The following is a 13765-nucleotide window of genomic DNA, read 5'->3' as shown; positions in this document are numbered from 1 at the left end:
GTAGTGGTAAAGGCATCTCAGGCAGATAGGATGAATGTTATTTTTTATGAGAAGTCTTCCACCATTCAGTGTCTATGGAAGCCCACTGAATCGTGACAACAGCGACACCGCTTTCATGGAAGCGAACTTTGTCAGAGTGAAAATTTCTGCCGTCACCATATGCCAAATGACAAACCCTATAACTGGTCTCTACCCTCGAAGGGTACACGATCCTGAGAACTACCTGACTATAGTGCCGATAGCGTAGGTATGATATTTCTTTATCAACGCATCATACTTCTCGCTGAAGAGATCCAGGCGTTACTTCGAGCAATCCTACTCGACCCAGCACTGCACGTCTCCACATCTCTCAACTGGAAATAAGTCCTACATGAGGCGTTCGGAGTTCACCAGCCCAGCCTGGATGGGATCGACTGTTCACACTACCGGTCGTCCAGACGTTCCAGCCCACTCTGTGTGTGTGAGACCATGCTGCAGTACCTTCAACAGATCCCGGAAGCCTTTATGTTTAAAACTAAACGAAACTAAACTACTCCCACACAGGCCATGAAGGTCCAACGGTAGCGACCGGCCGCCTTGTCATCGTCAGCCCACAGGCGTTACTCGATGCGGATGTGGAGGGGCATGTGATCAGCACATCGCTCTACCGGCAGCATGTCAGTTTCCGAGACCGGAGCCGCTACTTCTCAATCAAGTAGCTCCTCAGTTTGTCTCACAAGGGCTGAGTGCATCCCGCTTGCCAACAGCGCTCAGCAGACCGGATGGTCACCCATCCAAGTGCTAGCCTAGCCCGACAGCGCTGAACTTCGGTGATCCGACGGGAACCGGTGTTACCACTGCGGCAAGGCCGTTGGCAGCCTTTATATTTACTTTCTTGAAGTAGCTGACTAAATGTAGTGTTCTTGGGCATCATTTCTTACAGAGATACTCAATTCTTATAAAACTGTAAAATACTTCGGATGACTACACGACGTAGCTTCGTTATATACACTCACTCCTGATGTATTCATTAAGAAAAAATCCTGTAAGTTCAGCTGAAATATTTCATTTCTCAATTTATATCCGCCTGTTGCCACATCGATGGCTACAAAGATGCTGTTGCTGATGCATGCATCATATGAGATTTCGCCCAACCAAACGGAAATAATCACAAGCAGGTAATTAGAAGGTGTCGCTTATTGCTCGTTGCTGGGGAAATGATGCGATAACCTGAGTGTTTCTCGTTTGCGAGTAGTAGAAACAGCAACACCAAGCAGGAATTTACCCAGCAGCGCGATAGCCTTCGTACCAGATTTAAGTGATCTGTGATTGAAGGTTTCAAACCTTGAAGTAGATGTGAGGTAGTCCTGGAGTTCGCATAATATTAGACAAACACACTCAACAAAAAACGACTTACCACCAGTGGACATCACGGGAATAACGTCTCTCGTTCCCTGTAGTCCTGAGAGCGCTCTTGATTTAGCGACGAAGAGAGTCTATAATTTTCTTGAGGTGTGTCATATCTAGCTGTAGCCTTTCGTTCATGATTAGACAACAAATAGCTAAAAACTGTGGGGATGTGAACTGCCAAGTTTCATTCACTGTTCCAAATACTTCCAGTCATTTTCAGTACGATTAAATCAGGTTATTAATAGGTACTGGTGAAGTGCGCATGTGTGACTGAGTGTTCGTCACACCAGGTACGTCATATTTCGGAGTGACCTCTCCTCAGTTTCCTTCCGACCTCAAAAAGTGGATCTCTTGCCAATTACTGAGAAAGGCAGTGGTCCAGTTCGGCCTTCTTGGACATGGGGAGCAAACAATCCTTTAGAACCTAGGAGGTTTTTCTGTACTGCCTTGATTCGAAATGAAGCCAGAGTGGACGTCTTTCGTATCAAGGCGCTTCTTTACAGATGAGATGTTGCCGCCCAGAATGTTGGACAATCTGACATGTTGGAGAATATCCTCAGACATGACGTCAGTCTTGCTTGAGGAGGGTGGAGATAAGCTGTTGACAACGACACCGATGTTCGGACATGGTATGGAGCACAGATGGTGTTTCCTTGGGCACGATATCTCGTCTGCGTGATCTCACCACCGTACCATGTAACTTACTGCGTGTCAATGGAAGTACTTTGGCCGTAATGTATTGTCTTTCCCTGTGCGTTTCGGGTGGTGGGGGAGGTTACTCATCGTGTTCCCCTGTCACAGTGTAGCAAATAACTTTAGAAGACGAACCGTTTCTGTGCTTAATGGACGACCATGTGTTCCACTTTCAACAACGGTTGCGGGACGAAACAACGATAGTAATCTAAGACACTTACCACATTTTTACACTTGTAATTAATGTGGCAACGATGACGTGAATTAAAATAGACACTAAACACGATGCTTTTACGTCAAATATTACATACTCAATCGTTCCACTGATCGTCCTCACCATAATGCTCTATGACGACAATCATCATTGGCTCTGTTAGCTGTAGACGCGGGGAGATGGAACACATTGTTTCACACGTTTGTTCCGGTAACGTGGATGCGATACATATCTGGGCATGATTTGTCATTCACACTATTATTTACCAGGTGTCCTCTGCACGTCTTGGGACCGTGTAGGAGTAATGTGGAAGTATCGTGTAAGGGCTAGCAACTGAACAATGACGACGCACGCGTATGTTAGTAATATGACGCACTCTTATTATAGCTTTACTCTGAAACTTGAGTTGACTGTAGTTCAGATCAGAAGGAAAGGTTCTGGAGCACAACAAAGCATGATACATGTGAAAATACACGTTTAAATCAAGAATGTATTTCATACGAACTGCAGTCTCGAAGAATCCAAGACGATTGTGTTTGCCGTGAAAGTATTCATCAGATTGTCTGCATTTAACAGAGACATGAAATTTCCACAAAAGAAAGGTCACTGTCACCGCATGCGGGCGTCGTGCAACGTGCAATGCCGCTACTGGGTTCCAGTCTGTCGCCGTTCCTGGCTGATTCCTGTAGTCTTATCACATGCGGCCGCGGACCTTCCGCTCTAATGCTGTTTCACTACGCATATTTCTATTGCAGCTTGCTGCAGTCGGCAAGGATTCGAGAATATAAATCTCCTTTAACGGAGGATGTTCGGGGACAAAGTTTTAAATGATGTGTTATCTACATCGCAGCTTCCCTAAAGGAAAGTAGAATGATATACCCATCTGGAACGTCAGTAGCGGCGTCATTGCGCAAATAGTCGACCTGCTCGGTGGAATATGAGCTTTACGTTACGTAACAACAGATGGCGTTCGGTTGAAAAGTGTGCTTTATGAGCTCTTCTCTAAGTGGAGTCAATACTAATTTACTTTCTATCAAAGTAAAACACTAATCCTGTTGCGTGGACTCACATCCGCTCTTTGTTTTATTGCTGGTTTATCCGTGATTTGACATATGAAGCAAAGGAACATGTAGTAGACTATTAGTAAAGGAATATGGTGTGTTGTGGACGAAGATGCAACTTTGAATTCCATCGCCCAATTCATTGTACAGCAACTGAAAATTTATTCTTAGCGATGTAATTATGGGAATCTACACCTGCATGATTACTTTGCAGTTTCGGACTTACGTGTTTGGCGGAGGGTTAATGCATCCACTGTAAGACACATGCGAAAAACAAACATCCCCATAGTTCTGCGAGAGCTCTAATTTCTCTTATTTTATTACGATCGGCATTATTAAGTATGTAGGTGAGAGACAGAAAAATATTTTCACATTCGAGGGAGAAAATGAAAATTGCGACTGAAATGCCACGAATAGATTTGGCGGCTGCGAGAAACTTGTATCTACCGGAACTCGTTTGTTTTATATGTGACACTCACTCGCTATTTCGTCATAATGTTGCAAGGGTTCTGCTAATAACACGCAGTCTACCTTTTATTTTCCCTACGGCAATTTCAGTAGAGTGGTTCCAATTTTGGTTGCTGGCGGGTGTAGTTCCTAGGTACTTATACCAATCGACTGTCTTCAAATTTAGCGTTAATAGAAATTTAAGAGAATTTTTTATGCTTATGTCGAGGTACTCACTCTTTTCGTTGTTCAGGGTCAATTGCCACTTCTTACGTTATGCATACATCTTGTCTTAATCACATTGTATCTATAGATTTATGGACGAAGAACTGTATTACACGGTCATATTACTGTGGATTTGTTCGAAATCAATTCTTTCTCTCTCTATCATTTTGTTTTAAGTTTCTTGTTTATAATCAGGTTTACTACCCGCTCCATGGACAACGACTGTGTTTTACTACGTTTCACTGGAGACCTGATCTGTGTCTCCCTGGCCGACAAGCATGATGACCTACATGGCTTGACACCTGTTTCAGTATCACTTTCATTTGTTAAGCACATATCGTCATCATTGCACCGCTCATCTGCACTCTACGCACAGGCGAGTGGTTACGAACCACACATTTCACCGACTCTTCTTGCAGAAACACAAATATTTCTTCTGCCACTTCTATCTCACTCTGCTAAATTCCTTGGGTTCCTTTCTGACGAAATGCCAACTTCGGCAACGGTTGTTGCACGTGTAATGCTATGATTGCAGATTTAATTCACAGAGATGACGGGTACATGGCGTCCGCTCATTAGTTTCAGGTGACAATACACAGAGGTTAGAAAAAAATGGCATATGAAAGCATTAACATAATAGCAGATGCGAGTCTAATTCGCACATTGTTGGTGCTTGTAGGTAGCCGTAGCGTTTCGTGTTTCAAGAGGCAACATACCGCAGATCTGTACTGCATACAGGAAAAATGGGAAAAAAGTCGTCTGCTGAGTCACAACGCCGACGAAAGAGTGTGTTGAGTGGTGCTAACATACGGTCATTGGAGGGGATCGTGACGACATCTGCAAAAGTCACTGCAGGACTGAATGCCGCGCTCGCGAATCCTGACAGAACCAACAACACGAAAGCAGCTCAATAAGCTGGGAAAGGCAGGACGATCGGGAACTGCAAAACCAAATACATGTGACGCCAGTTTCCATAACAGGGAAATGTGTTGCCGAAACAAGAATACCCAGACTTAGGAGAAATGGAAGAAATAGTCTTGTTTCACACTATTTCCAGTTTCTGGCCGAGTTTCCATCCCAAGAATGAAACATGGTGAGGGTTCGGTAAAGGTTTGGGCAACAATATCATGTGTAACTGGGTTTCCTCTTTTGATGCTAGTCAGTTGTCAGGATGAGCATTACTGCAAGGGGCATTTGATTCTAAAGCATTATGTCAGGGTGAAAAACACCAAATAAATTACTTTTTCTCTCTCAACAACATGTGGGCAGGTTGGGTTCTTCCTTGGCTCGTGTATGATGTAGAATGAAACAGCATTTTTACAAAAGATTACTTTTATTGAAAGTTTTGTACAATGGTTTCCTTACTGGATTATTCTGGCTGGGAGAGCGCCAGCTGTGTCGTTTGCGAAGCCATCTGCTGAGGCAGCGGCGACGTCTGATTACGCCTGGCGGTGTGTATCTCGTGTCGCCGTTTCGCCCAGTTGACTGGAGACGCAGATCGTACGGTGGCCCGTTTCATTATTGAGAACGAAGTCGTGAAACGGATGGTGACACCTTAGATGTGGCGTCCCAGTGTTTCTCTTCTCTAAGCGGCCGCGTGTATTGTGCGTCGGCCAGTGGAGCGGCGCGGCGGGGGAAGGCCAGTGTACCGAACTCGAACAACGGGCTCCGTCCTGCCAGTCTTCGGCTGTCCTATCTTCATCACCAGCTCACAGGTGACTGCTGATGTGAGGCCGTCTCCTTCTCGTCCTCACAAGTCACCCGGGTACGAAAAATCAGTCTTCAAATACCTTCAAACTTCTGGCGGCGAGGCTGCTGCTTGTTATTCCATTACAGCGGCGGACTTGGTACTTCTGTGTACGATGTAGTCTCTTCCTGCATGGCGGTCTTTAGCACCGAATGCACTGTACTGGAACTGAAAACTACTCTCGGCCCCACTGCGTGTCGCGTATTTATTTACTTCAGTTCACTGGAAGTGAACGACTTCACAATCATTGCCTCTTCTGTCACGTTGAAAAGCGGTCATTGGCCCTTGGAATGTAGGCGTGGGCCTTTGATCACATGTGACAATTGAGAAACACGTCAGCCGGTCGGGCGATGCCCTGACGGCTGAATCGACAGCTTCCGCTTATGTGGAGAGGGCGATGGCCTCTTCTGTCACGTTGAAAAGCTACTGAACGTGCTGACTTGCAATCGCCGGTCTTTGCCACTGCAGCTCTGCCGCTGTTTGCCAGTGTGTAATTCTTCTAAACTAAACCAAGTTTTTCATTTATTTTCTAATTTATACTTCACTTCACATTGATTTCACTAATTTATAATGTTGTGTGAGCGTCTGGCAACTACTGTCACCAGATCTCAATATTATTGAGCCTTTGGAGAGAAGGCTGCGTGATCGTTATCCATATCCGTCACGTTTATCTGAACTTGCCACTCTTTGCAAAAAAAATCTGTTTTCAAAAAGAATAGTATGATGTGTCCTTGAAAACCGTACAGGTCCTGTATTTATCCAACCTGAGATAACTGGTGGTAAGTCTTTTGTGTGCCAACGGATTTCCTACACCGTATTAGGCAAGTTAGGTGTTGTGTGTTTGGTATTTCCATATTTTTGTCCATCCCCCGTATGTTCGTGGATTTTGTGTAAAAATAAAGGATATAATGTAATTTGTCGAAACAAAATTGCGCAATGTCCAACCTAGAGGTATGGGCGATACTTCCAGCAACTTGGTTGGAGAAAGACAAGAACAAAATCGAAATTTACATTCATGATGGTAATCTGGAATCCGTTTGAGATCATACCTGTTGAAGTAAACCAGTATAGACGGATGTGACATAAGTCATAGGAAACCTCCCAATATCGTGTTTGACCTCCTTTTGCCCAGTGTAGTACAGCAGCTTGACGTGACATGGACTGAACATGTCGTTGGAAGTCCCCAGCAGAATTATTGAACCATGCTGCCACTATATCCGTCCATAATTCCAAAAGTGATGCCGATGCATGGTGTTGGGTACCAACGGCCCTCTCGATTACGCTACATAAATGTTTGACGGGATCCATGTCGGGAGATCTGGGTGACCAAATCATTCGATCGAATTTTCCAGAATATTCTTCAAACCAGTCACGTGAGATTGTGTCCTAATCAGCCGGACCAGAGGGCGGAGTCTATTCTGTGTAAACACAGCTCACACCATTATGAAGCCACCACCAGCTTGCACAGTGCCTTGTCGATAACTTGGTTCCATGGCTTCGTGGGGCGTGCGCCACACTCGAACCCTACCATCAACTCTTACCAGCTGAAACCGGGACTCATCCGACCAGGCCACAGTTTTCCAGTTGAAACTGATAGCTCACGAGCACAAGAAAGACCCTGCAGGCGATGTCGTGCTGTTAGCAAAGGCACTCACGTCGGTCGACTGTTGGCATAGCACATTTACTCCGTACTGTCCTGACAGATACCTTCGTAATACGTCCCACATTGATTTCTGCAGTTATTTCACGCGGTGTTGGTTGTCTGTTAGCACTGAGAACTCTACGCAAATAACGCTGCTCTCGATTGTGAAGTGAAGGTTGTCGGCCACTGTGTTGTCGGTAGTGAGTGGTAATGCCTGAAATTTGGTATTCTTGGCGCACTCTTGACACTTTATATGTCGGAATATTGAGTTCCCTAACGATTTCCGAAATGGAAAATCCCACTCGTCTACCTCCGACTACCATTCCGCGTTCAGAGTCTGGTAATTACTGTCTTGCGGTCATAACCACGTCGGACACCTTTTACGATGAATCACCTAAGTACAAAGGACAGTCCCGCCGATGCACTGCCCTTTTGTACCTTGTGTGCGCGATACTACCACCATCTGTATATGTGCATATCGCTAACCCATGACTTTTGCCACCTCAGTGTAAAACTCTACTGGCAAACTTTTATGTTTATGGGCATCAATGGAAATAGATAGCATCTATTTCAAATATGCTATTTCAAAGTTTTTGTAAGTGATAAGATGTTACCAACGGAGGTATGTAGGCTCGTTTCATGTCTTAACTGACCGGCCGGAGTGGTTCAGCAGTTCTAGGCGCTACAGTCTGGAACCGCGCGATCGCTACGGTCGCAGGTTCGAATCCTGCCTCGGGCATGGATCTGTGTGATGTCCGTAGGTTAGGTTAGGTTTAATTAGTTCTAAGTACTAGGGGACTGAAGACCTCAGAGGTTAAGTCCCATAGTGCTCAGTGCCATTTGAACCATATATTAACTCAAAACGTCCATCTGTTAGGTTGTTTTCCATCCTTTGCAAAGTATGTCGGTAGAATAAATAGCTAATGCCCCAAGGTTTCGTAATCAGAATCCATGATTTCAGAATCCATCATTACTAGATTTTTTGCCTTGAATGATCACTCTTCTCTAGTTCCTGAGTATTGGCGATTCTTTCTGGGACGTCCTGTATCTCTTGATAAGAGAGTAACGTTTGTTTATCAGATTCGACCAGAAGGCCTGTATTTATAATGTCAAATCAACATGTACTTGCACTCGTTGGATGGAAACCTTTGTGTAAAAGGGAAAGTCATCGTCACCGTTCGCGGATTGTATTTGAACGTACGAAATCCGTTCTGATGTGTGTGTGTCACCGTTCCTGGTTGATTCCTGTTGTCTTATCGCAGACAGCACCGGACCTTCCGGCAACCCCGTTTCTCTTCTGAAATATTTATAGTTCTGTACGGAGTGTTCGATCTGCATGTGAGAACACATATTATCCAACAAAATCCTGAGTTTACTCACTGAAACAATATATTGATCACAGCGGCTCTGTGCAAAAATTTAAGTGATAATGCTGTGTCATTCTTCATTACGTTTATCAGAGGAAAAAAGTAGGGGTTAGACGCCATGAACTAATAAGCTTAAACGGTCTAATAATAGATGGCCTTGCATGTGATTCGATCAACAGAAGAATCGACGAATAATGGTGACACTATCCACCGTTCTGTAAAATGAAAGTATAAATTCTGAAGTTAGGCTACAGAAATGCCGAATAGTGGGCAGTAATTATATACTGTGCTATTGATCCACTCGTAATTGTGAGTGAATTTCACTAGAATTCTGCGCACAGCATTCTATGTATGTGACATCTGTCACTCCACAAATCAATACGTCAATAGTACGCATTATTTCCGTAAGAGAGCGCTATGGCTTGCGCAACAAATACACTCCACGAATACGACTCCGTCTAGCTCTTCCGTGAGGATTTCCAGATGACATTTATTTATTTTCTCTCACTTAAATTTGATCTGACGTCTATTGGCTAGGACATTTTGTGTTTTCACAATATTAATTTGCACAAAATCTTGGAGTTAAGATAATTTGGTTTCTAGTGTTCGTAGAGAGTAGCAATTTTATGTACCTCTTAACTTAAAACTAACAGTAATCAGGAATTATTAGAAATAACAATTAATGTATTAAGAAGAAAAAATAGGAACTGGTTTATCTTTATAGACTGCCATCACTGGTGCCGTGTAGCAGAGTGTACCTCTTAAAGTCACTGAGGGTAGCGGTCTTGAGCTGTTATCACCTGATCTACTACTACCTGCCATCCGAGGCGTAGCTCATCAACAATTTTCTGAGCCACTCACTCGAATATACATTATGTTTTATTCATCATCTACGCCACAGGATAGAGCATGCTGACATTACGTCTATATCTATCTTACACTCCAATATTGCTGCCTAATGAACACTTCTCTCGTTATCCTCCTGTTACTATCATCAGACACATACAATTAAAACCCTATTTGAAGTTTTACTTTTCCAAGTTAGTTAAGATTCCCCATGTGTGTTTCCTGCGCTCTGGATAATACAGAAGTAGTACTGTTTCACGCCTAAGATACAGTTTTCACAAGCCATAGAATTATCAATTCTAGTATACTATGTAGCCAGTTTAAGTACATTACTCGTAAATACACACTACCTGATCAAGAGCATCCGTACACTCCTTTTTAATGCGGAATTGATCAGTAGATGTTCCGAGGGGCGGTTCCCCCAATTTAAAGGACTGTGTAGGGTACTGTGTTGTCAGTACCGAAGCAGGAACAGGAGAATGTGTCGGTCAGGAGATCTCAGTAACTTCGAATGTGGGCTATTCGTTAGATATTACCTGAGTAACATACCCGTTAGGGACATTTATACCCTCCTAAAGCTGTCAAAGTTGACTGTTGGTGATCTGATTGTAAAGTGTAAATGTGGAGTAACAAGCATAGCCAAACTAAGACCTTGCAGATATCATGTACAAACGGGAAGAGACTATCGAGCGTTGCGAAAGATGGATGTAAAAAAATCACATGGTATCAGCAGAAGGAATCACGCGTGAGTTCCAAAGTATGTAAGCAGCTAAGAAGAATGGATTACAATGGTCGACTATCTCCTCAAAAGCCACATTTCTAAGTAGTCAATGCTAAATGACGCTTGAGGTGATGTATAAAGCGATGTCAGTGGACAGCGGTTAACTGGAAACGAGTCGCTTGGAGTGATGTATCACACTATACCATGTTGCAGTCCTGTGGCAGGATTTGGGTTTGGATAACAGCTGGAGGATGTGACACTGTATCATGTGTAGTGCCAGCAGTGAATTATGGAGGAGGCTGTGATACTGTATGGACGTATTTATCGAGTTTATTGTGTGGTCCCCTTATTGCTCTTAAGATAACTCTAAATGGAGAACTGTATGAGCATATTTTACCGCATTTTTATTTTCTTACAGCAGAGTAACAGTTCGACGGCAATAATTTTTTGTGTCAGAATGATAATGCACACTGTGATAAAACAGCATCTGCAAATCAATCGACAGTGGATAATAACATTCCTGAAATGGACAAGTATACCCAGATTCATAATCTGAAGACAAAGGGAAATCTTCGAGATGAGTTATAACGTCGACTTCACTCCATACGCCGGAGACCTATATCACTACCTACAATGATTTAGGTTCTTGAGGAGAAATGAGCTGACAATGACGGTGTCCCCAGCGGAGTTCAAGCCACCGTAAGAGCAAAGCGTAGGCACTCCCCATATTAATTCTAGATATAGTTGTCCAGATGCTTTTGATCTCTATTCCACATCAGCACGCCTTCGTCTGTGTAGCTATCGCCACCACTACTACTGTCACTGCTCAGCGGTGGACTGGAAACAAATGACTTGCCCCTCAGTCTGCAAGATCCGGGCAGTCGCAGAGGGTGGGCTTACTGGTAGTTGGGAGCTCCAACGTCAGGCGCGTAATGGGGCCCCTTAGGGAAATGGCAGCAAGAGATGGGAAGAAAACCAATGTGCACTCCGTGTGCATACCGGGGGGAGTCATTCCAGATGTGGAAAGGGTCCTTCCGGATGCCATGAAGGGTACAGGGTGCACCCATCTGCAGGTGGTCGCTCTTGTCGGCACCAATGATGTGTGTCGCTATGGATCCGAGGAAATCCTCTCTGGCTTCCGGCGGCTATCTGATTTGGTGAAGATTGCCAGTCTCGCTAGCGGGATGAAAGCAGAGCTCACCATCTGCAGCATCGTCGACAGGACTGACTGCGGACCTTTGGTACAGAGCCGAGTGGAGGGTCTGAATCAGAGGCTGAGACGGTTCTGCGACCGTGTGGGCTGCAGATTCCTCGACTTGCGCCATAGGGTGGTGGGGTTTAGGGTTCCGCTGGATAGGTCAGGAGTCCACTACACGCAACAAGCGGCTACACGGGTAGCAGGGGTTGTGTGGCGTGGGCTGGGCGGTTTTTTAGGTTAGATGGCCTTGGGCAAGTACAGAAAGGGCAACAGCCTCAACGGGTGCGGGGCAAAGTCAGGACATGCGGGGACCAAGCAGCAATCGGTATTGTAATTGTCAACTGTCGAAGCTGCGTTGGTAAAGTACCAGAACTTCAAGCGCTGATAGAAAGCACCGAAGCTGAAATCGTTATAGGCACAGAAAGCTGGCTTAAGCCAGAGATAAATTCTGCCGAAATTTTTACAAAGGTACAGACGGTGTTTAGAAAGGATAGATTGCATGCAACCGGTGGTGGAGTGTTCGTCGCTGTTAGTAGTAGTTTATCCTGTAGTGAAGTAGAAGTGGATAGTTCCTGTGAATTATTATGGGTGGAGGTTACACTCAACAACCGAACTAGGTTAATAATTGGCACCTTTTACCGACCTCCCGACTCAGCAGCATTAGTGGCAGAACAACTGAGAGAAAATTTGGAATACATTTCACATAAATTTTCTCATCATGTTATAGTCTTAGGTGGAGATTTCAATTTACCAGATATAGACTGGGACACTCAGATGTTTAGGACGGGTGGTAGGGACAGAGCATCGAGTGACATTATACTGGGTGCACTATCCGAAAATTACCTCGAGCAATTAAACAGAGAACCGACTCGTGGAGATAACATCTTGGACCTACTGATAACAAACAGACCCGAACTTTTCGACTCTGTATGTACAGAACAGGGAATCAGTGATCATAAGGCCGTTGCAGCATCCCTGAATATGGAAGTTAATAGGAATATAAAAAAAGGGAGGAAGGTTTATCTGTTTAGCAAGAGTAATAGAACGCAGATTTCAGACTACCTAACAGATCAAAACGAAAATTTCTGTTCCGACACTGACAATGTTGAGTGTTTATGGAAAAAGTTCAAGGCAATCGTAAAATGCGTTTTAGACAGGTACGTGCCGAGTAAAACTGTGAGGGACGGGAAAAACCCACCGTGGTACAACAATAAAGTTAGGAAACTACTGCGAAAGCAAAGAGAGCTCCACTCCAAGTTTAAACGCAGCCAAAACCTCTCAGACAAACAGAAGCTAAACGATGTCAAAGTTAGCGTAAGGAGGGCTATGCGTGAAGCGTTCAGTGAATTCGAAAGTAAAATTCTATGTACCGACTTGACAGAAAATCCTAGGAAGTTCTGGTCTTACGTTAAATCAGTAAGTGGCTCGAAACAGCATATCCAGACACTACGGGATGATGATGGCATTGAAACAGAGGATGACACGCGTAAAGCTGAAATACTAAACACCTTTTTCCAAAGCTGTTTCACAGAGGAAGACCGCACTGCAGTTCCTTCTCTAAATCCTCGCACAAACGAAAAAATGGCTGACATCGAAATAAGTGTCCAAGGAATAGAAAAGCAACTGGAATCACTCAATAGAGGAAAGTCCACTGGACCTGACGGGATACCAATTCGATTCTACACAGAGTACGCGAAAGAGCTTGCCCCCCTTCTAACAACCGTGTACCGCAAGTCTCTAGAGGAACGGAGGGTTCCAAATGATTGGAAAAGAGCACAGATAGTCCCAGTCTTCAAGAAGGGTCGTCGAGCAGATGCGCAAAACTATAGACCTATATCTCTGACGTCGATCTGTTGTAGAATTTTAGAGCATGTTTTTTGCTCGAGTATCATGTCGTTTTTGGAAACCCAGAATCTACTATGTAGGAATCAACATGGATTCCGGAAACAGCGATCGTGTGAGACCCAACTCGCTTTATTTGTTCGTGAGACCCAGAAAATATTAGATACAGGCTCCCAGGTAGATGCTATTTTTCTTGACTTCCGGAAGGCGGTCGATACGGTTCCGCACTGTCGCCTGATAAACAAAGTAAGAGCCTACGGAATATCAGACCAGCTGTGTGGCTGGATTGAACAGTTTTTAGCAAACAGAACACAGCATGTTGTTATCAATGGAGAGACGTCTACAGACGTTAAAGTAACCTCTGGCGTGCCAC

The 13765-nt window shown here is 44.3% G+C and overlaps 1 pseudogene; it reads right to left on the bottom strand.

Moving 5' to 3' along the window:
* Positions 1 to 737: 737 nt before the first annotated feature.
* On the bottom strand, positions 738 to 855 carry LOC124723735 (annotated as a pseudogene).
* Positions 856 to 13765: the final 12910 nt, after the last annotated feature.

Source organism: Schistocerca piceifrons, chromosome X, assembly GCF_021461385.2.
Source record: "Schistocerca piceifrons isolate TAMUIC-IGC-003096 chromosome X, iqSchPice1.1, whole genome shotgun sequence".
Classification (NCBI taxonomy): domain Eukaryota; kingdom Metazoa; phylum Arthropoda; class Insecta; order Orthoptera; family Acrididae; genus Schistocerca; species Schistocerca piceifrons.
Note: the sequence above shows the minus strand (reverse complement) of the source record. Positions and strands in the feature narration are given on the sequence as shown.